At 38.0% G+C, this 24,919-nt stretch overlaps 1 pseudogene; it reads left to right on the top strand.

Moving 5' to 3' along the window:
- The window catches only part of LOC124975361 (chromodomain-helicase-DNA-binding protein 1-like), an 80,807-nt pseudogene extending 62,041 nt beyond the window's left edge, over nucleotides 1–18,766 (top strand).
- The last annotated feature ends 6,153 nt before the right edge of the window (nucleotides 18,767–24,919 follow it).

The raw sequence follows: 24,919 nt of genomic DNA, 5'->3' as shown, positions 1-24,919 counted from the left end.
TAAAGAAATGAATAGACACTTCACAGAAGAAGATATACAAGCAATCAACAATCATATGGAAAAATGTTCAACATCTCTAGTAATAAAAGAAATGCAAATCAGAACTACCCTAAGATTCCATCTCACCCCAATTAGAATGGCGATTATCAAGAATACAAGCAACAACAGGTGTTGGCGAGGATGTGGGGAGAAAGGTACACTCTTACATTGCTGGTGGGGCTGCAAATTAGTGCAGCCACTCTGGAAAGCATTGTGGAGATTCCTTAGAAAACTTGGAATGGAACCACCGTTTGACCCAGCTATCCCACTCCTTGGCCTATACCCAAAGGACTTAAAATCAGCATATTACAGAGATACAGCCACATCAATGTTCATAGCTGCTCAGTTCACAATATCCAGATTGTGGAACCAACCTAGATGTCCTTCAATTGATGAATGGATAAAGAAAATGTGGTATATATATACAATGGAATATTACTCAGCCATAAAGAATGATAAAATTATGGCATTTGCAGGCAAATGGATGAAACTGGAGAATATCATGCTAAGTGAGATAAGCCAATCTCAAAAAACCAAAGGAAGAATGATATCACTAATAAGTGGATGATGACACATAATGGGGTGTGGGAGCGGTTAGTGTTGGGGTTTGGGTTGGGTTTAGGGAGGGGGGCAGGAATGGAGGAAGGAAGGACTGTATAAATGGAGGGGAGGGGTGGGAGGGGTGGGGGGGAAGGGAAAAATGGCAGAATGAATCAAACATTACCCTATGTAAATTTATGATTACACAAATGGTATGCCTTTACGCCATGTCCAGACAGAGAAACAATATGTATCCCATTTGTTTACAATTAAAAAAAAAAGGTTAATTTATGTAAACCTTTTTGAACAATGCTTGGTGAATAGTAAAGTATAAGTATAACTGTCATTATTGGATATAATTTAGCATCCCTCAGTAATCAGTCATTATTATTTCTTTTTTCCAACTTTAATTTTATATGAAGGCATTAAATGAGAACATTCCTGCCTGACTTTTCTTGATATCCAGCTGGGAGTCAGTAGTCCTTAGGAAGAGGAACACTTCATTCAACTCTTGGAACAAGTGCTTTTAGGCTTGTTTCAGCAGTGAGCTGTAACAACCCTGGGAAGAGTAGTCTGCACTGTACTAGTTTTCACATTAATCAAAGAGAATGCTGTAATTTGCCTTCATAGTAGTCTAAACTCCTGTAACCCAAGGTACTTCCTTGACCCTTTTTTGCACCACTGAATAAAGACCAGAAAGTTGTTGCATTGAGTGTTTTTGCCTTGAATTAATTTTATGACATTGGCTTTGAATAATGTGGAAACCAATTCAGGAAGACACGTTCAAGTTTTCTCTAGTCAGAGGCATGTATCATCCCATCTTCTCTTTAATTGGTGTCAGGGTCTTCCTATCTTGTAGCTTGCAAGTGTTTTTAAGTGCTTTTCTTAATGTGCATTGCAGACCTCTCCTTCTTTTAAATACATATTTTAGTTGTAGATGGACACTACTTTATTCAGCTTTTTTGCCAACGTGACTAAAAGACCTGACCTGAACAACTATAGAGGAGATAAGTTTATTTGAGGGCTTATTGTTTCAGAGGTCTTAGTCCATAGAAGACTGGCTTCATTCCTTGGGGCTCAAGGTGAGGTTGAATATCATGATGAGAGAATGTGGCAGAGGGAAGCAGCACACATCATGATCAGAAAGCAGAGAGAGACTCCACTTTCCATATATAAACTATATACCCCATATCTATGCCCCCAATGAACAAGTTCCTTCAACCACACCACACCTGTCTCTAATTTCCAATCAGTTAATCCCATTAGGGATTTACTCACTTTTTAGGCCAAATCTATAATCCAATCATTTCTCCTCCAAATCTTCTTGCATTGTCTCATATGTAAGCTTTTGGGGGACACCACATCTAAACCATAACAGACAATATCTTTATTTTGTTTATTTTAATGAGGTGCTGAGGATTGATCCCAGTGCCTCACACATGCTAGGTGAGCACTCAGTCACTGAGCCACAATGGCAGACCCCAGACCTCTCATTTTTGGAGCTGTTTTCTGAAAGAAAACAGATTTTTCTAAGCAAAATCACAGATTTTTCTAAGCAAAATCCAATCAAGGTTTTCAAACATGGCTTCACAGCATTAAATTAAGCATCCTTTTCTGCCCCTTACCTCTCATTCTGTTATATTTGATATTTAATTTTCCCAGGTCAGGCAACATGAGGTGAGGTGGCACATTTGACCACTCCAGGGCTCCAGAGTTGGGGGCAGAGATGTCAGCCTGAAAGAGAAAACCACTCAGGTGGACTGATTTCAGGTGTTCAGTATGACCGAGTCTAGCCTTGTGTTTGTTTTCCAGTTTCTTATTTGTATGTTGCTGATCATGCTTCTTATTTGCATGGTTTTCAGGTGGAATTGGCATGAACTTAACAGCAGCAGATACTGTTATTTTTGTTGACAGTGATTTTAATCCTCAGAATGACTTCACAAGCAGCTGACAGAGCTCACTGAATTGTCCAGAACAAGTGAGTGAGTTAGACATCTTCTTTTTCCTGCTCTATTGGCTTGTAGTTCTGGACTGGGGAGGAAGGTGAAGAATGTAGTCCTGACAACAGTGTCATACTGGGAGTTGAGAACCACTGTTTTTTTATTTATTTATTTTTTGTGGTGCTGGGGATCAAACCCTGGGCCCTGTGCTTGCAAGGTGATCACTTTACCAACTGAGATATCTCCCCAGTTCACCACTGGGTTTTAACCCCATTTTGACACTGAGTTGCAGAGTCATGTTCAGTGGGTCACATGATCAAGTGAGTCTCCCTTTGTTAAAAAGAACAGTTAAATTGCAAAATGATTAGAAGAAACATTTAGGTTTTAGTTAGAACTTATCTCAATTTAAAAATGGAGTTAAAGCTGGTATGGTGACACATAACTGTAATCATAGTAACTTGGGAGGCTGAGGAAGGAGGATCGGCAAGTTCAAGGCCAGCCTTGGCAACTTACTAAAACCCTGTCTCAAAATAAAATATTTTGGGGCTGGGATTGTGGTTCACTGGGAGAGCACTTGCCTAGCATGTGTGAGGCAGTGGGTTGAATTCTTAGCACTGAATATGAATAAATGAATAAAATAAAGGTCCATCAATGTCTATAAAAAATTCAAGTAAATAAATAAAAATAAAACATTTTTTTATGAAATGCTAGGGATATAACTCATTGGTAATGCTCCCCTGGATTTGCCTCCCAATACCATGAAAAGAAAAAAAAATGGAGTTAAGAGGTTGTGGAACTGCCCTTTGACCTCAGGATAACATGCCTGCCAGGGGTTTTCCTTGGCTATAAATGAAGCCACAGTTGTGGTCACTTCATCATTCTTTCTCAGACTCTTTTGGGAAAGGTTCAGAGAGAAGTTGAGGCCACATCTCTCTAACAAATCCTCAGGTCAAAATGAGCAATGTCTTTTGAATTGTTTTCTTAATATGGTCTTTGGTTCTGCTTCCTTTTTGCTGTATTTTTCTGGCATGCTTTTCCCCCCAGCTTTTCAGACTCATAGCACACTGCTCTCACTTGACTTACATACAGGGCTGTGAAAGTTTTTTGACTGATTGGCCAAGACACTGTGGAAGAATTGGTTTATAGGAAAGCAACTTCCAAACTACAGCTCACCAACATGATCATAGGAGGCCAGAAATGACAGGAGTTGATTGTCATTGATTTTGGTTTCTGTCAAAGCCAGAAACCTTTGGCTGATGCTGACCTCCAGGTAAAATATGTTGTTCTTTTATTTAAAGTTCCATGATTTATAATCAGTACTCTCTGTGGATGTGAATGCAAATAAAAAGTACCAGCATTAACCACCCTTTGTCTCCAGTTACACATTAGTTTGTTAGCTAATTCATACCCACTCAGTACCTACTACATGCAAGGTGACATAGAAACTAAATGAGTGTGGTACTTAAAGGCAGAGGAAATAGAATAAAGAGAATGGGCTTTGAACAGTCAAATTTGGATTCAGATTATACCTTATCACTTACTGGATGTATGACTTTGAGCAGGTAACTTAACATAATGGATATAATCTCTTTGGTGTTTCTAAGAATGAGTATGCCCCTAGTTATCTCAGAGAGAATTTGTTTGGGTTTTTTTTTTTTTGGTTGTTGGTTTTTAAAGAAGAACTTGACTTAATCAATAATGATTAATTCCATACCTCCTCTTTAATCCCAGACCCTTTATGCAGTGACTTACAGTACTCATTCTATACCCAGAGGAGGATGAACAAGACTTGGAACATAAAATTATACCATAGAATATATGGATGAAAGACTAGAGTTAATTTGCTTGAAAAAACAAAAATTAGATAGGAGTCAAATGCTGACTTGGAAGATTCTGGAGAGAGCTCTCTTTTGGAAAAAGTCTTAGAGTTATTCGATAGCAGCAGCTTTTGAGCTAAAATTAGAAAACATATTATAATGTACCCTAGGTCTTTTGAGGAATTAGATACAGAGGATCAACCCCTAGGACTCTGGAATGATTCAGGCATGAAGTGAGTAAGAAATAGCTGACAAGGGCAGTAGCTATGGGAAGGTCTGCTGTAGGAAACATTGCAGAGAAGAAATGACAGGAGTTGATTGTTTTTTGAGGCCAGGAGTGAGAGAGATAGCAAATTCAAAGATGACTTTAAGGCTTTAAGCCTGAATGATGAGAATAGAATTTAGGAAGATAGGTGGTAAAGTGTTAGGAAGGTGAAAATAATGTAGGCTTTAGTCAACAGGGTTTGTAGTAAAAATCAATGTAAATTATTATTAGAGGGAGACTCTGAAAAGGAAGGGATTTTATTTAGAAAAGTTCACAGGAAAAACCAGACTTTAAAAGACCAGCTATCAAAAAATTCAAGAGGTATGCAAAAGGGGAAAAAATACACAGTATTATAAGCAGAATTATCAAGTTTACAATAAGCCCAAGCGTGGGTTAAAACATAGCAGTTTTCTCTCACACACACCTGTATCTTTGCACATCAGCATTGCAGAAGAACCCTAGGTTTTGCTTGTTTGCTTGTTTTTTGTTTACTTTAGGGAGTAACAGTGGAGTCTGGCTTTTTCAATATTTTTAGTGTTCTGCATACTCATCTGTCATGGTGGCAGGGCAGCTGTGCATTTTGTTTTCACACTATTGAAGAGGCAATTACAAATGTAAGATGAAAGCTTGAGAGAGGGGTAGGTATATACTATATTTGTCTAAATACATTTCTTCACAGAGCCTTGAGAGATGAGTTCATTGTGGGCTGTTGTGAAGGTGAACATATTGGGAGTTAGAGGAGATGAGGTCTCAGATGCTCAAACTCTTCCCCAGTGGAGGGAAATCCAGGCATTCAATTAGGGATTTCCCTGTGATGTGGTCTACCAGCACATCATTGTGAAGTGCACAGGCACAACTCCCTGCTGTAGGTCAATATAGACTACTGGCTGTTGGAGAGGACTTTGATGGGACTTTATGCCCAGGCCAGGGGCAAAAAAATCTCATTCTGTTTCTGTATGATTTTTTTTCCTCCCCATCCAGACAATGAGTTATTTATGGTTTCCAAGGAAAAGGGTAATAACTCACTACCTTGTCTCAAAAGAAAGCAGGGCATTTTTTAAATTATTAAAGAATCTAATAGTAAAAGACATGGTTCTGGTTTGATAAATATAAGCAGTATAGAGTGGTGAAGTCCTGAAAAAGGAAAGCAGGTTCTTTATCCTGCAAGGAGAGTACAACAGAAAGAGAGGGACAGATATAGATGTAGTGAACATTTATTGAATGCTTACTGTGTGCTAAGCATTGTCTGAGGTGTACTTTTTCCAGTTGTTTTATGAAGAAGAGTAATAGAAAAAATGACATAGACAATGTCTTTAAAATTTTTAAGAAATTTTCCAAACATCCTTCAGAGTCACTCTAATCCAAGCACTCTGTAACTTACAACTACACCCTCTTAACTACTATAATATATTATTTTTCATTTTTGAAAAAAGGTATTTCCTTAAAAACATATTGTGAGTGCTCAATAGCAAGGGAAGCCAGGAGATTTAGGTCCAATTGAGTGGAAGGGAGGATCTCAGTATGAACTGAACTTCATCTTAAATACTTGGCTTTCTTCTGTTTTGGTTACTAAATGCCAAAGCCATTTGCCTTGGATTATATATATGTATATTTATATTTTATGTATATATATATAAATATATATGTATTATATATATTCATGTAAGTAATCTATATACATATTTATGCATATGTCTGTGTGTGTGTGTAAAACACACACACACACACACATATCTACTAAGGCTAAATATAAATATATCCAGGTATGTTCTTGCTTAGTTTTTATCTCAAATGTTTTTAAGCTACAGAATACCTTTAAGTTTTCAAGTTACAAAATAGAAAGTCTAGAGATAACTGACCAAAACTAAAAGGGCAAAATGCAAATGAGGGCCCATCATGTGGATCCCAATTGTTTCAGAATTTTTAAGTGATAGTGCTTAGGGACATGTAAAGTTGGAAGTAGCAAGTGAAAGCCAGGTAATACTATCTAAGCCTTGTGGGTGGTTCCTGTAGCCTTAGGAAATAGAGTATCCCCTAGGGAGGAGTGAGGGTAAAGGGCAGGTTAGGGAGAGCACAGGATTATTCAGGGAGATTGAAATTAAGAAAGGTCCTTTGGGTCTTGGTGATCAGCATTGTTATTGTTTTTCCAAGGTGGATTCCATAAAGTAGTGAGGTAGGAAAACAACTTGGCAAAGGAAAGGAGTCAGCTTATTGTGAAGTGAGGCACTGAATGGCATCTTCAATTTCTAAGAAGTTTAAAAGTGGGAGGGGTAGGAATGTAGCTAACAGGGTTTCTGACTTCTCTCAGGACTGCTGGAAGTACCTGTAAAGAATACTGGTGAGAGGTGTTATAGAAGATGCAGGAAATCATTTTATTCTTACCATCCCCCCCACAATAAAAGAAATTGGTGGCTTAAAAAATTTTTTTTGCAGTTATAGGTAATTTTCAAAATCAATAGCTCTGGTCATCATTTATCACCTTTCTGCTTATTCCTCATCTAACCCCAAAATAGCCTGATTGAAGTCATCTTCCATGGGAGAGAAGAAAGTTCACAAGGGAAGGAATGTGCTTGGTGTCAGACACTCAGCAGATCACCACATCCTGATGTTTGTTTTCATGAGAACTAACTGGATTTTTTGTTTTCTCCATTCAAGTTGAGTGAAATACTCAAATTTGGCTTTGATAAACTACTGTCTTCTTAGGGGAGCACCATGGATGAGATAGACCTGGAGTCCCCCCTGGGAGAGACAAAAAATGGCCAGTGGGTCTCTGATGCCTTGCCTGCAGCTGGAGAAGGGTGCAAAGAGCAGGAAGAAGGAAGTGAGTTGGGGGTTAGGGTGAGCAAATGGCACAGTTAAATCAAACTAGGGCATGAGTGATATGCATTACCACAGGAAGTCCTGCATCCTACTCCCTGGGACCTCTTTTTCCTAACCAGTCCTATTGTCTTCTTGAGCACAGTCTTTAGGCTTCTTGATCCAAGAAATTGAAAATATATCTGGCTGTTCCCATGTGGCTGAACTTTGAATTCACTTTTTAGACACCCAGATTTGAAGATATCACTGGACAACTAATTTTATCCTTAGACAAGTCCTCTTTTATCATCCTTGGAAGATATACCATTACAGCAAAATTGTCTGTTTAAATTGAAAAGCAGAGATCCAAGTGCTTGTGGTGCTCTCATTATTTGATGTGTGGATCCCTTTAGTTCCCCCACATTGTGGTGCCCTGTAAGGACCATGAGTCCTAGGCTTTTGGAGTATTGAGAGGGTTTCTATTCCTCTCGTCAGTCCCAGCTGGATACCTGTGTTTTGGTTCCACAGCTCTTCTTAATAGGTTTTCATTTTCCAAAGTGTTTGTGAACATTTTAACATACCATTTCCTCATATAGCTTTTTAGAAATCAATTTATTGTCATTTAGCTGTTTCAGGTGAGAGAAAAAAATAAATGTATGTGGTCATATTTTTAAGTTAATATTTGATGACTTTAGTATTCAGTTTACACCCTTTTCTGTAGTAATCTATATTAATTTAATTTTATTTGCTAGAACAAAATAAAATTGCAGTGTTGTCAGAAAGATGATTGTATACCTTCACCTGTCTAAAAACAGGTATTTTTGCAGACACTCTAACTGCCAGAAAATTCTCCAGTTTCATTGAAATCTGGAATGTTGCCTTCAGTGACCATGTCTTGGTTCTCTTTGTGGTAAATTGTTTCTCTGGCAGAATACAAATGAGGGTCTAGACCTGTGGGCTCTGAATGCCTATTAGAAACAGAATAAAGATATGCAGCATCATTAAAAACAATGTAAATAAACATTAAAGATAGTAATTAGAGGGGCTGGGGAGATAGCTCAGTCGGTAGAGTGCTTGCCTTGTAAGCTCAAAGCCCTAGGTTTGATACCCAACACCGAAAAAAAAAAAAAAAAGATAGTAGTTAGAGCAGCCCAATCAAATTTAAGTAAAAAGCAAGGTTGCTTTATCTTTAATGCTAAAGTTCTTTAAAAAGCACATTTACATAGTAAATTGAGAATTTCATGCAGTATGATGCTATATAAGTTGATCATATTTGACACATCTCAGCTCTTTATTTTTTCACTTGTTGATAGAGTACCTCACTGAAATCCCACTGCTGATTTAATTAGAAAATGACAATTAGTATTACAGCTGGTCAGATTTGGGTACAAGTTTGAAGCAATTGATCTCTTGAGAATGAAAATGTTTTACTTTCATACTCTCTAGAAAAAATAAACTTAGAGCTGATTTTATAATGCTGTGAAAATACATTATTTGGTAACATGTGCTATTAAATACACTTCACTTTTTAATCATTATCTTACCTATCTGTGGTTACTGGTCTTGACTGTTTAGCACTTGATTCATGATTTTGGCAGATCACCCAACCTCATTGGTCCTTTGTGTCTTCATCTGTAAAATGGTGCTCTTAATGTCTTCTTTACTCCTTTACACAACTGCAAAAATCAAATGTGTTAATAGATGTGAAATTGCTCTGATAGTATAAAGTGCTACTTAAGAGTACTATATCAGCTACTGAGTGTTGCTCAGTGGTAGAACTCTTACCTAGCATGTGTGAGTCCCTGGATTTGATCCAAAAATTAAGGAAAGAAAAAAATATCATACTATTGTCCTTGCTGTTTTTGTCATAATTATTTGCAAGCCTGTTTTCTCTCTACTTTTCTATATACCTTAATCTACTGAAAAGAACATACTGATGTTAGAATCAGAAAAACCTACCTTGTTCATTTTGTAGCAGAGAGAATTGAGGAATCCTTTAATCCCTGTGTGAATCTCAGTTTCCTCTTTCACAAGTGGGGTTAGTTATACCAGGATTGAGGTAAGAAACATGAAGATGCTTTGTGAGATCTACAGAGAATATTATAAATCTAAGGAATTATTTTTTGTGATTTTTTTTAAATTTTCTCATAGATTTGCTCCTTTTTTAATATTATAGAAAAAACGGAAAAGAGTTGAGTATTAAAAGTGTGTTTGGACTAAAAACATTGAGATTTTATTAGGGGACTCAGCAGTGTAGAGGGATTCAGCAGAGATTCCCACATCATGTAGGGTGAACCCAAAGGGTTTAAGCCAATGCTCTGTCCTTTGAAAAGTGAACATGTATAGAACCCAAACTCATCAGTGTTGGTGCAACAGGAAATGAAATGCCTTCATCACAGCTGGTCTTGACCCATTTAGAGTATGAGCTATTTTCTTATTCACCTAGTTATTGCTTTGAATAGCATTAACCTATTTTTCAATGTCTTAACATTTCTCACTTTGTGTTTTATATTCTTGGAGAAACATGTATTTATTTGAAGGTAAAGATTATTCTAAAGAGCTCAGTAAAGAAGACAGAAAATCCTTTGAACAAATGGTGAATCTTCAGAAAATCCTTTTGGAAAACAAAAAGTCAAGAGGGCCAGTTACTCCAAAATAAAGGCAGTGTAAGTGTTTTAAATTTGTATGAGATTATAAATTCTTCCAAACTCTCTTCCTATAAAAGAACCAAAAATGATCTCAGTATCATTTTTGTTCTCTTAGGATGATTTAAGAAATAAGCATCTCTTGAAATGTAACAAATTAACTGAACCCTAGTATAAAAGCTATGTAAAAATCTAGCATGAAAAATATTAATAAGGTGAGTGTATTATACAATTTATTGCAGGTAAAAGCACCCTGTTCCTCTTATAAGCCACCCCTAAAGGGATCACCATATTTAATCAAAATATCATATCCTGTTGTTCATAATCATGATTCTGTTTCATTAAGATATGATGGCAATCACAAATGATATGTGTAATGTTCACAGTGTTTGGTGCTTAAAATGTACTTTCTAAATGTTATCTATCATTAAGATAATCATGCTAAAATACTCTGTATTAAAAGGAATTACACATTTTTTTTTTTTTTTTTTTTTAGAGTGGAAAATGCAGCTTTATTAAAGAAAAGAAAAAGCAGACTTCTCCTGGGTGGAAGAAGGGGACCCAAAGTTGGAATCCGTGGGATGAGCAAATCTCGTTCTTTTTATGGGTTTCATTCTCCCATTCTTTCCCCCTTGTCTCCTCCCTTCCTGCCTACCGGATTAGGCCTGGTTTTGAAATGTAAAAAGCGAAAAGCGGATGGGGCAGAGGGAGGGTCAAGGTGACCCAGATGGGCAAGGGCCCAGGGGGCATTAATTAGCATCTTCCTGCCTGTTGACTCTGACAAGGGCAGGTAAATTTGGTAATCAATGGGCTCCGGAGATCCTTGACATTCCATTCTTCCAGGGGCAGATGACTTTATGGCCTCCATTTTCTTGATCTGACCCGATTTCCTATTTCTACACTAACTACCTGTCCCCAATTCTGGCTTCATTCCCCCCTCTAATTTTAGGAACTCCATGCTGCTGGGGAAGGGGGTCGATGACCGCTCTGACTTCTTCGAGCTGAAAGTGGACGGCGAGGGGCAAGCAGCTTGGAGTTCCTTTTTAGAAATCGGGTCGATCAAGGGGTCCACGGTAAAAGTCTGGTTGAAGAGTAATAGGCTGGAGGGTCATTTGAGAGATGGGCGGTCTATAAGAGAAACAAGAAGTTATGAGTAGTTGCTGGAATCTCAGATAGCAGAGTATATGGATTAGGAACTACTGGGTGGAGGGGAACAACTGCTTCATTAATTATTCTGAGGTCTTGGACTAAACGCCATTCCCCATTTGATTTTTGAACTCCCAAAATTGGTGTATTGCATGGGCTGTTACAAGGTACTAAAAGTTTCTGCTGTTTGAGGTTCTGGATGATTTTTAATAGGCCCTTTTTTGCTTCTGGGCGTAGCGGGTATTGTCTCTGATGTGGAAAGACAGAGGGATCCTTTAAGACTATTTTAACTGGGATTGCTCTCTTTGCCCGTCCAATCTTGCCTTCAGTGGCCCATACCTCAGGGTTTATATCACATTCTAGTAGAGGTAAACATAATGATCCTTGTGGTCCCAAATTCATTGTAATGGAAGTCTGAAGTTTTGAAAGTAAATCCCTTCCCAATAAAGGGGTAGGGCATTCTGGGACTATCAGGAATGCATGAGAAAACATCATCCCATCCCACTCACAACTCAGTGGGGGAGTAAACTTTCTGGTAATAGGCCGTCCAGACACCCCTTGCACCGTTATAGTATTAGAGGAAAGAGGTCCAGGATAAGAGGTGAGCACTGAAAAACTAGCACCAGTATCTAAGAGGAAGTTGACCTCTTGGCTCCCTACGGAGAAGCATACCCGGGGCTCATGCGTAGTGATAGGAGTTACGGGAGCCATTAGAATTGGCCCCGGGCCCCGTCAGGCCTGTGTGGAAGAGTCTGGCCTCGAGGACCTACGCCCCTGAGGACAGTCACTTTTCCAATGGTTGCCTTGACACTTGGGGCAGGGCTTTGGTGGTGGCCATTTGGCTTGGGGACATTCCTGTCTGAAATGTCCCTCCTTTCCACAACGGAAACAAATCCCTTTTGTGGCCTGAGGTACATTCCGTTTTCTTTCTTCATCACCCGGGAAGCTAACTCCTCTTAGGGCTAAGACCAGTGCTTCAGTTTTTCTTCTGTCTCTACACTCTTTTTCCTTCTTTTCCTCTACATCTCGATTATAAAAAACGGAAGTTGCAAGTCGGAGGATATCATCTAAGGATTGATCGGGGCCATATGCCAATTTTTGTAATTTCCTCCGAATGTCTGGGGCCGACTGAATGATAAATTTGTCCTTTAAAAGTAAATGGCCCTCTGTGGATTCAGGATCCATGGTGGTGTGTTTTCTCATTGCCTCCCTGAGTTTCTCCATGAAAATAGCCGGGCATTCTTCGGGACCTTGTGTAATTTCAGAAATCTTAGAATAGTTAATAGGCTTCTGTTTGATTCTCCTAAGGGTCTCAAGGACTAACATCTGGAAGTGTCTGATCTTCCAAGCATCCTGTTCATCATTTGGGTCCCAGTCGGGGTCATTTCTTGGAACTGCCTGTGCTCCCGATGGATAGTTGGGTTTAGATCTAGTTTGGGCTCCTGGGGCATAAGCAAGGTGTAGGTCATCCCCAAATTGTTCAGCTACTTTCAGGGTGGCTTCCTTCTCATTGGAGGTTAAAGTCTGGTTAAGTAACAGGATAATATCTTTCCAGGTGAGGTCAAACACCTGGCATAGGTTTTGAAACACCTCAATATATTTATCTGGATCTTCTGAAAATTTCCCTAGGTCTGTTTTTATCTGTCTTAGGTCTTGGAGGGAGAAGGGGTTGTATACTTTAATTGGTCCAAATTCTCCTCCCGGCATCTCCTGGAGAGGTAGTACATTTGATCTGTCCATTGGGGCAGATGGAGAAGGACCAGGGTATGGAGGACAGGAGGCCTGCTGATGGACTTTAGCAGAAAATTCCTTTCCCTCAGTAGGTGACTCTTTAAGGCTTTCTTCCTTTAGAGTAGTGGTTCTGGCTGAATCTATTTTACATTGTTGGCATAATTTGGGGTCTTCCCTTAGAATAAAGAAGATCTGAACATAAGGTACCTCACACCATTTTCCTTCCCTTTTGCAAAATCTATCAAGCTGTAAAATGGTATTAAAATTTGTACTTCCCTCTGGCGGCCAAGATTCTCCATCAGAGAGTTTGTATTGAGGCCAGGCCTGGCGGCAGAAGAAAATGAGGCGCTTTTTCTTGAGTGTCTGTGGGTCAAATTTGTCCCAGTTTTTCAGTATGCAGGCTAGTGGTGAACCTGGCAATACTGTTGAGAGTGAAGCTCCCATCTAAGTGGAAGAAAAGAAAAATAGACCTCAGGCGCCCGCGCCGGAGACTATGTGCAGGGACGTCTCCCTAAGTTTGAGCTTCAATCCGGTCCAGAAAACCCGTCGCTCACTACCTGGCTTTGCCAAAGTATTTCTGGCCTCCTTTGGCAAAGTGCTGGGGCTCTAGTTTGCCCTGTGCTAGAGACCCTTGGAGGATTCAGACTTAAGGGCATTACTGCTTTCCTCCCTGCCACTATAAATTCCTACAACAAAAGAAGAATTGTACATCTTCTTGCCTATTTTGTAGACTAAAGGGATCTCCAAAGGGTGAGGGGGACACCTATTGATTGTTAGACATATAATACCCTGTTCTCTGAGGGATTCAAGGGAGGGGTTGAATTAAAGTATACATCCTCCTTGCAGCTTAGAACACACTGAGCACCTTTAAGCACAGGAAAACTTTAAACAAACTAACAAAGGCTAAATATGCAAACAAAGATAACCTGAGTACTTTCCTATTGATTTTCCTATGATCCTACTATCTGAATGTTTAATGTCTGATCGGCGAGCAAAGGGAAAACATCCAGGAGGGAATGGATGTGTGCGGTGTGCTGCGCGGCCCATACGGAGGCAAATGTAATTGGCGCTTTCCCTCGGTGCCATTTGTCTACTGATCCACCTTGGATACCCCTTAGGGCGGTCGGGAGGGGGAGTCCAGAGAAGGAACCTTTGGGGTCCACCCGAGAGTAGCCCGGGCCGAGAACCCCGCAGTTGCTCCAACCTTTCCTCCGCCTCCACGCATCCTGGGCAGATCAGGACTAGGGACACTGTGTACTCACGGCAATTGCGCTCCGGGCCTGGACAGAAAAGTAGGAAACGGCTTCAGCAGAGCCCCAACGTGCCTGCAGAGCAGGGGATTGGAAACTTGCCTGGGCCGAGAAACCTCTCACCCGAGTCTTAAGAATGGCGGCTGCACTAGTTGCATTTAAGTAGCCGACGGGTGCCCATTTTGCCCTCCAGAAAGAAAGAGACAGAAAGATGCACCTCGGACAGATTGGGGTGCGTGAAGAGAAAAGCTCACTTACCTCGGCGTAGATCTCGGTGGGACCTCCAAATCTGATACCGCTTTTTACCCGGTGACGAGTCCTGCTTCCTCAGGTGTTGAAGTATAACGCCGGAGAAGCACGCCGAGGCAAATGTAGAGTGGAAAATGCAGCTTTATTAAAGAAAAGGAAAAGCAGACTTCTCCCGGGTGGAAGAAGGGGACCCAAAGGTGGAATCCCGGAATTACACATTTATAGAGAGCTTTGTGTTAAAATTGTTTAAACTTTAAATGGTATCCTACAGTGTATACTTCCAACCAAGGAAAAAATTATCTATTTTGAATTACCTTATTGGTCATGCAATGAATCAAAATGACTGCACTATCCATGCCAATACTTTGGCTGAAATTAGAACACAGTGAACACCATGCCAATGAGATTCATAATATGAATAGTAAATTGAAGTATCTTGCTGCCAGTGCCCACCACACAGGGATGCAGTGTTTTGTGAAAACCTAAGCATGTTTGCTCTGTACAGAGTCTGCTTTGTGGAAGAATGAATCTCATGGAGAAGCAGGAAATTCCTAACCTTCCTGGCTTTGGATCTTGTCCTTCCTACAGGTTCTTAGCCCAGGCCTCTTGGAGGGATCTACCAAAAGGAAGAGGATTCTGAGCCTAGACAAACTGGAGGAAAGACAGAAAAAAAAAGACAAGAAGCAGCAACCAAGAGAAAGAGACTAATACAGGAAAAGAATAGGGAAAAGGAAGAAGCTGAACATAAAAAAAAACTACATCTAGAGAGTATTGTTATTTCCAGTGACATAGATATTTTAGTTTCCTCCACTAGAATCACTTAAAAATTCAAAAACTTATCAATCTGGAAGTTCCTGTTGGTAACAGAATACTTTCTTTTCTTTTGGACTAGTGTTTGAACCCAGAGGCACTCTACCACTGATCTATTTCCCAAGTTCTTTTTATTTAGAACCAGGGACTCACTAAGTTGTTTAGCTGGCCTCCAACTTGTGATCCTCCTGCCTCGGCTTCCTGAGTAGCTAGGATCACAAGTTAGCAGCACCACCCCGGCTCCACAGAACACTTTTTAAAAAGATTCAGCTTTAACATTTAATTTACTTTAGTTAGAAGTCTTGAGTGCCTAAAGCAGAGTAGATGTATTCTATTGAAACAAGAAATTTTAAAGCTTTTATTGTAGCTAATGAGGAATCATTTATTTGAAAAGTCCCTTTTAGTCATGTTCTTAAAAACAGGGACATTTGGTGGATGCTCATTATTGAAGTGTAGTCAGGATACAGACTAATCTGTAAAACTTGTTTACTTATAAATGAGCAAAAATCTTTGCCAGGGTCCAGTCTTAGCAGCGGTCAGGGGTCTTAGGTGGATGGGAGGTGTTAGCATGTTGGAGAAACAGCACACAGAGACATCAAGTGTTCTGAGGCTGAATCTGAATCTTTATTTTTCTGCCAGCCTTTTTATAGATATTTTTCTTTAGTAATGATTATATCATTTTATGGTTAGTTTAAAATAAGAAAAAACCTTCAAAAGTTCAATCTACACTTCTTCTCAAAGTACACATTCTCTCTGTATGACAGTCCAGACCAAAACAACCTTATTTCCCAGCTAAATTAAAACAACCTTGTCTCCCAGCTAAACTGAGGGCATCATGATCTGCCAGCCTTCAACCTTCAGAACAAACACATCACTAGATTGTCTGAGAAACCACCCCCACTGTGAATTCCAGTTTTTAACAGTGAAAAGGTTTTACTATTATTAAAGGGCAAAGAAATCAATTTATAGTTAATATTTAGCCTATTCTATTTTTATATAATGATGGACTACATTCTTATTCTGATTCTCAAAGAATTAGACTAAACATAGGAAAAGCACAAGTTATATTTATGACTAACCTAAATGTTTTTATTATGTAAAGTATCTCTAGAATCAACTACTAAAACTAGGAGAGCAACAAAGGCTAAACACTGCATCCAAGCTCTTTATCCATCTATTATTATACTAAAGCAATCATAGGCTCCTTTAATCTCAAGAACAGTTACAATTGTTTATTTTCATATTTTTATCTATATGAAATACTGCTAAATTTTTTTATTGTGCACTATTTTGTGTACCAATACAGTAAAACCTTCCTGATGTTTTCCAATAAGTTTCTAATGATATATTGATTATTAATATTAAAAAGCAACTACAGATGGAGACATGCCATGCCTATAGCCCCAAAGAGGGAGGACAGTTAACAGAACTCAAGTGTTGAGTCCTCTATTCCAACAGAGCCATGTCAAATGTTGGAGTGTCAGGAAATAGATGTGACAAAACTTCAGTCAGGGTGAGTTTCTAATTAAAATTTACTTGGTGGTTATTTTTTGTGAATAGCAGTGCAAATGTGCTCCAAGGAGAGGTTAATTTTCTTTTCTGTTTGTCGAGTTAAAGGATGGCTTGGTAAGAGACCAACTATTACCAGTCCTTCTGCTTGTCCTCTGAGGTGAGCAAGTCTGAGGACCTTGAGGATGGGGAAGATAAGAGTGCTCCCTAATTGGGTTACTATGACCCAGACTCAACCTTCATCAAGTATGTTAGTGGTGATGTCACACACCCTCAGGCAATGACAGAAGGTGCTCTCTTAGTGCACGGTATAGGTATGAGAAATGATGTGGGACAGGGATTGTGCCTCAGTCCTTATGGTGCCAAGAAATGGAAAAGATGAATCTAAATCATGACTTAAGGGTGCTGGTGCCAGTGCAATATCATGTGGTCAAGAAAGCATGAATTTTATAAATCAGTAGATGTGAATTTGACTCTTGGCTCTTTTGTTTACCTGATTGAGTTACCTACTCTCCCTAAGTGTGAGCTTCCTAATATATACTAATGGGGTAATATCTGTCCTGTCCTCTGCATAAGTTTTTTAAGATGGTGAAATGAGGCTACATTTTAGAAGAAAAATGCATTCTCTGATAAACTCCTTGTGTGTTCCCCTCACAACCTCTGCATGTTCTGTATCCTCTGCCTGGATCCTTATTTTCTCTAGTCACATCAAGTGTTATTTAAATGTCTGCCTCTCAGAAAGGTTTTCCCTGATCACCTCATATAGAACAGTTTACATGCTCCCTCTTTGTCCTCTTTCTACCCTACTTATCTTTATCACCTCCTCATATGTTAACACATATATTTGTTTATCTCCTTCAATTAGAAAATAAGTTTAATAGAAGAGGATTGTGTATGTGTATGTGTGTCCACTGCAGTAGCTCCAGTACCTAGAATGATGTTTGACATGTAATACATGTAAACAAATATTTGTGGTATGAATGAGTATAAATACAATGTGCTAAGCCATTATGTTAATGAAAGCTTGAATGAGTCATTTAGCTTTTACTCTTCCTGACAAGTAAAATGGGAATTGTATGCTTTGATATTAACAGCACTTGCTCACTGTTATGTTCCCACCACTCTCCACCCTTCCTTATTCACCTCCCCCAGAGTTAGAGACCCACTAGAGACTTTTTTCATTCATAACACTCATTTTTGAGATACCTTTCTGTTATGATGACCAGGTATATCTTTCAGAAAACCTGAATATATTTGAGAATTCAACTATGATTCTCCTAGGAGATCAAATATAGTTTTCCTTCCCTTTGAAAAATCTTTCTTCTACAAGTCTCTTTTGTGTGCTTTGTTTCTCTAAATTGTGGGCTTGACTTTACCTCTTATAGATGAAAAATTTCTTTCTTCTGTCAGATGACTCTGGCAACTGGGGAAGAGGTGGTTTATTCACAGTTATGGAAGAATTGTCAGCTGAGCCAAGTAAAGTATATGAGCTGGCAGGGGAAATGAAAGGTAAGAAGAAAAACAGAACAATGGAATAAGATAGGAATGGACACTTAAGATAATAACATGTGGGTTAACTAGCCTTGGAGAAGGACTCATAAGAGCTTATTGTGATATGAATTCTATCATCAGCTAGTTTTATGTGACTGTGACCCCCTTTCTCTCTGCCTGTTTTCTCATTTAAAGTTTGTAACTTCTCCTTCATTTGGAAAAGATTTTTTTTTCCTTTTAGACTTTGAGGTGATTTGCAACCCTGAAAGTTTGCTCTCCCAAGATATTTATGTCTTAGTATCTGTAAAGTAAGATTTTCAATTGGAAAAATATAAATTAGCTGTTCAAATAACTCTATTAAAATACTTAAGGTGGAAGTGATCTCTCTTATTGTAGAACAGTCCTCATGATTGCTCTGGAACACAAATCAGAACACATGGCTGAGCTGTTTCTCCAGAGTGGTATTGATGTCTCTGTTACAGATGACCTTGGACAGATGGCATTAGCTTATGCTGCTGCTAGTGGTCATAGTGGGTAAGTGTTTACATTAAAATTTAATCAACCTTGATTGGAGGCCCAAAATAATAACAGCTATTGCATTTCACACATGAGGTGAAATTTTATAGTACAGCTATGTATGAAACAATAGAGTAGTTCATCAGCCAGCAATCCTGCAAGAGTCTAGATGAGAAGTGGTAATGAAGTGTGAGTTTTCCCCAAGGTTTCTTTCTTCCCTCTCCTCTCCTTTTCTTCCCTTGTCTCCTTATACATGCTATTGAATTGCTGTACTACTGAAATGCATCACTAGCCTGTATCTTAGGGTTGTAGAGATTTTATCATCATGGTTCCAAACCTTATCTCTGTCATTCCAAGTATTATTCCTGACCATGGGGTATAAAACATGTCACATTTTGATTTTCCTAACTAACTATTTGGGTCTTGAAATGCCCAGTTGAGCAGAAAATCATTTTTACTCTCCCTTGAAAATTAGATTTTCCACCATCCTTTAATTTCTTGAGGACCTGAGTATTTTCTTAAAGTCTAAGGAGAGGGGAGAGGACTTTTAAAATGCTTTTGTTTCTGTCAAGTCTGTTGCTGCTGTGTTGCTCTGCAGTCTGGTGAAGATTACCTTTGATTACAAAATGCCCTTATTGATTCCAGTCCCTGAGTATTCATGGTAATACACACTTAGACTTAAAAGTCACACTATTATTTTACGTTACAGTTCAACCCTTATTTTTGGAAGAAGTTCTTAATCTTAAGTAAAATAAACAGCGCAATAAGAAAGAGCTATTGTTCACAGGGACATGATATTTTCTGAGTTCAATATATTATCATTTAATATACCTATTGCCCTCAATGCATGATGATTTCATCTTATTTTATTCTTTTTTTAAATTTGTTATTATTATTTTTTAAATTTATTTTTATTATAAACAAATGGGATACATGTGATTTCTGTTTGTACATGGAATAACAGCATATCATTTGCGTAATCATACATTTACATAGGGTAATAATGTTTGATTCATTCTGTTATATTTTACTTCCCCCCACCCCTCCCACCCCTCTTTTCCCTCTATACAGTCGTTCCTTTCTCCATTGTTGCCCCCTCCATTATGTGTCATTATCTGCTTATCAGCGAGATCATTCTTCCTTTGGTTTTTTGAGATTGGCTTATCTCACTTAGCATGATATTCTCCAATTTCATCCATTTGCCTGCAAATGCCATAATTTTATCATTCTTTATGGCTGAGTAATAGTCCATTGTATATATATACCACAGTTTCTTTATCCATTCATCAATTGAAAGACATCTAGGTTGATTCTACAATCTGGCTATTGTGAATTGAGCAGCTATGAACACTGATGTGGTTGTATCTCTGTAGTATGTTAATTTTAAGTCCTTTGGGTATAGGCCAAGGAGTGGGATAGCTGGGTCAATTGGTGGTTCCATTCCAAGTTTTCTAAGGAATCTCCACACTGCTTTCCAGAGTGACTGCACTAATTTACAGCCCCACCAGCAATGTATGAGTGTACCTTTTTCCCCACATCCTCACTAACACCTATTGTTGCTTGTGTTCTTGATAATCGCCATTCTAATTGGGGTGTGATGGAATCTTAGAGTAGTTTTGATTTGCATTTCTCTTATTACTAAAGATGTTGAACATTTTTTCATATGATTGTTGATTGATTGTAGATCTTCTTCTGTGAAGTGTCTGTTCATATCCTTAGCCCATTTGTTGTTTGGGTTATTTGTATTCTTGGTTTAGAGTTTTTTGAGTTCTTTATATATTCTGGAGATTAGTGCTCTATCTGAAATATGAGTGGCAAAGATATTCTCCCACCCTGTAGACTCTCTCTTCACATTGTTGGTAGTTTCCTTTGCTGAGAAAAAGCTTTGTAGTTTGAATCTATTCCAGTTGTTGATTCTTGCTTTTATTTCTTGTGCTATGGGAGTCCTGTTAAGGAAGTCAGATGTTAAGTCAACAAGTTGAAGATTTGGACCTATTTTTTCTTCTATAAGATTCAGGGTCTCTAGTCTGATTTCCAGGTCCTTGATCCATTGTGAGTTGATTTTTGTGCAAGGTGAGAGATAGGGGTTTAATTTCATTCAGTTGCATATGGATTTCCAGTTTTCCCAGCACCATTTGTTGAAGAGGCTATCTTTTCTCCATTGCATATTTTTGGCACCTTTGTCTAGTATGAGAAAATTGTATTTATTTGGGTTTGTGTCTTTGTCCTCTATTCTGTACCATTGATCTACCTGTCTATTTTGGTGCCAATACCATGCCATTTTTGTTACTATTGCCTTGGAGTATATTTGAAATTCTGGTATTGTGATACCCTCTGTTTCATTCTTCCTTCTGAGGATTGCTTTAGCTATTCTGGGTTTCTTATTCTTCCAGAATAATTTCATGATTGCTTGCTCTATTTCTGCAAGGTACATCATTGGGATTTTAATTGGAGTTGCATTGAATCTGTATAGCACTTTTGGTAGTATGGCCATTTTCACAATATTAATTCTGCCAGTCCAAGGACATGGGAGATCTTTCCATCTTCTAAGGTATTCCTCAATTTCTTTCTTCAATATTTTGTAGTTTTCATTGTAGAGATCTTTTACCTTTTTATTTAGATTGATTCCCAAGTATTTTTTTTGAGGATATTACAAATGGAGTTGTATTCCTCATTTCCCTTTCAGTTGTTTTGTCGCTTGCGTATAAAAATGCTTATATTTATGCGTGTTGATTTTATAGCCTGATATTTTCCTGAATTCATTGATGAAGTCTAGAAGTTTTTTGGAGGAGATTTTTGGATCCTCTAAATATAGAATCATGTCATCATCAAGTGCTGACAGCTTAAGTTCCTCTTTTCCTATTCGTATCCCTTTAATTTCTTTAGTCTGCCAAATTGCTCTGGCTAGAGTTTCAAGGAAAATGTTGAATAGAAGTGGTGAAAGAGAACATCACTGTCTTGTTCCCATTTTTAAAGGCAATGCTTTCAGTTTTTCTCCATTAAAAATGATGTTGGCCATAGGCTTAGCATAAATAGCCTTTACAATGTTCAGGTATGTTCCTACCATCCCTATGTTTTCTAGTGTTTTGAGCATGATGGGGTGTTGTATTTTGTTGAATGCTTTTTCTGCATCGATTGATATAACCATATGATTCTTATCCTTAAGTCCATTGATATGATGGATTACATTTATTGATTTACAGATGTTAAACCATCCTTCCATTACAAGAATGAACCCCACTTGATTGTGGTGTATGATTTTCTTAATATGTTTTTGGATACAGTTTGCCAATATTGTGTTAAGGAACTTTGCATCTATACTCATCAAGAATTAGTCTAAAATTTCCTTTCTGTGATGTATCTTTTCCTGGTTTGGGTATGAGGGTGATATTAGTTTCATAGAAGGAGTTTGGCAGGGTACCCTCCTTTTCTATTTCCTGAAATACTTTTAGAAATATTGGAATGAGTTCTTCTTTGAAGGTCTTGTAGAACTCAGCTGAGAATCCATCTGGTCCTGAGTTTTTCTTGGTTTTGTAGGTTTTTAATGGCTTCTTTTATTTCATTGCTTTGTATTGATCTGTTTAAATCGTGTATGTCTTCCCTGTTCAGTTTGGGAGGAGGAAATGTCTCTAGAAATTTGTCAATGTCTTTGGTAGTTTCTTTTTTGTTGGAATACAGATTTTCAAAGTAGCTTCTCATTGTGTCATGTATCTCAGTGATGTCTGTCATGATATTTCCTCTTTCTTTTTTCTTTTTTTTTTTTTTTTTTTAGTGCTGGGGATCGAACCCAGGGCCTTGTGCTTACAAGGCAAGCACTCTACCGACTGAGCTATCTCCCCAGCCCCGATATTTCCTCTTTCATCATGAATTTTAGTAATTTGATATTCTCTGTTCTTCTCTTTGTTAGTGTGGCTCAGGGTTTGTCTATTTTGTTTACTTTTTCAAAGAACCAACTTTTTGTTTGGTCAATTTTTTGAATTGTTTCTTTTGTTTCAATTTCATTGATTTCAGCTCTGAATTTAATTATTTTCTCTCTTCTACTACTTTTTCTGTTATTCTGTTCTTCTTTTTCTAGGGCTTTGAGCTGTAATGTTAGGTCATTTAGTTGTTGACTTTTCATTCTTTTCTGGAGTGTGCTCCATGCAATGAATTTTCCTCTTAGTACCACTTTCATAGTGTCCCAGAAATTTTGATATGCTTATCATCATTTTCTTTGAACTCTAAGAATTTTTTTATTTCCTCCCTGATGTTTTCTGTTATCCATGTTTCATTCAATAGCATATTTTTTAGTCTCCATGTGTTGGAGTAATTTCTGTTTTTTATTTTTTCATTGATTTCTACTCTCAGTTCTTCATGATCTGATAGAACACAAGGCATTATCTCTATTTTTTGCATTTCCTAAGGGCTGCTTTGTGGCATAATATATGGTCTATTTTCAAGAATGTTCCATGTGCTGCTGAGGAGAAAGTGAATCTGCTCATTGATGGAAGGAATATTCTATATATGTCTATTAAGTCTAGTTTATTGATTGTTTTATTGAGTTCTATTGTTTCTTTGGTTGTTTTTTGTTTGGAAGATCTATCTAATGGTGACAGCAGTGCATTAAAGTCACCCAGAATTATTGTGTTGTGGACTATGTAATTCCTGAAATTGAGAAGGATTTGTTTGATGTACAGGAATACACCATTGTTTGGGGCATAAATATTTACTATCGTTATATTACTTCCTGATTTATGGTTCCCTTAAGCTGTATGAAATGTCCTTCTTTATCCCTTCTTACTAACTTTGGCTTGAAGTCCACTTTATATGATATAGGGATGGAAACCCCCACTTTTTTACTGAATCCATGTGCATGGTAGGTTTTTTCTCATCCTTTCACCTGTAGTCTGTGGATGTCTTTTTCTATGAGATGAGTCTCTTGCAGGCAACATATTGTTGGGTCTTTCTTTTTATTCCATTCTGCCAGTCTATATCTTTTGATTGATGTGTTTAGGCCATTAACTTTCAGGGTTATTATTGAGATATGATTCCTATTCCCAGTCATTTGGGCATATTTTTGGTTTTTAACTTGGCTCGGTTTCTCCTTTGAGTGGTTTTTCTCTAAAGTAGTTACTCCCTTTGCTGACCTACAATGTTGTTTTTCATTTCCTTCTCATGGAATAAATTTTGTTGAGAACATTCTGTAGTGCAGGCTTTCTATTTGTAAATTATTTTAACTTTTGTTTATCATGGAAGGATTTTATTTCATCTTCAAATCTGAAGGTTAGTTTTGCTGGGTATAGGATTCTTGGTTGGCAACAATGTTCTTTCAGAGCTTGAAATATGTTGTTCCAGGCCCTTCTAACTTTGGAGTCTGGGTTGAGAAGTCAGCTGCTATCCGTATTGATCTCCCCCTATATGTAATCTGATGCTTTTCTCTCATGGCCTTCAAAATCCTATCTTTATTTTGAATGTTATACATTTTCATTATAATGTGCCTTGGTGTGCATCTGCTGTGATTTTGTGCATTTGGTGTTCTGTAAGCCTCTTGTATTTGATTTTCCATTTCATTCTTCATGTTTGGGAAGTTTTCTGATATTATTTCATTGAATAGGTGGTTCATTCCTTTGGTTTGTATCTTTGTGCCTTCCTCAATCCCAATAATTCTTAAATTTGGTATTTTCATGATGCCCCATAGTTCTTGGAGATTCTGTTCATGATTTCTTACCATCTTCTCTGTTTGGACAACTTTATTTCCAAGATTAAATATTTTGTCTTCATTGTCTGAGGTTCTGTCTTCCAAATGCTCTAGTCTTTTGTTGATGCTTTCCATTGAGTTTTTTATTTGATTTATTGTTTCCTTCATTTCAAGGATTTCCATTTGTTTTTTTTTTTGAGACTCTCTATCTCTTTTTTGAAATGATCTTTTGCTTCCTGCAGTTGCTCTGTCAGTTTATTGGTATTATCATTCATTGCTTGCATTTGCTCTCTTATCTCATCCTTTGCTTCATGAATCATCTTAATCATGTAAAATCTGAAGTCCTTTTCTGACATTTCTTCTAACATACTGTCATTGGATTCTTTTAATATAGAATTTAGATTTGTTTGGATCATTTTCTTCCCTTGTTTTTTCATGTTGCTCATGCATCTTCTCCTCTAGCAGTGCAGATCTGGGGTATTGCAGATTACACCCTAT

Source organism: Sciurus carolinensis, unplaced genomic scaffold (genome assembly GCF_902686445.1).
Source record: "Sciurus carolinensis unplaced genomic scaffold, mSciCar1.2, whole genome shotgun sequence".
In the NCBI taxonomy this organism is placed as follows: Eukaryota; Metazoa; Chordata; class Mammalia; order Rodentia; family Sciuridae; genus Sciurus; species Sciurus carolinensis.
The sequence above is the reverse complement of the archived record's forward strand: the minus strand, read 5'-3'. Positions and strand labels throughout refer to the sequence as shown.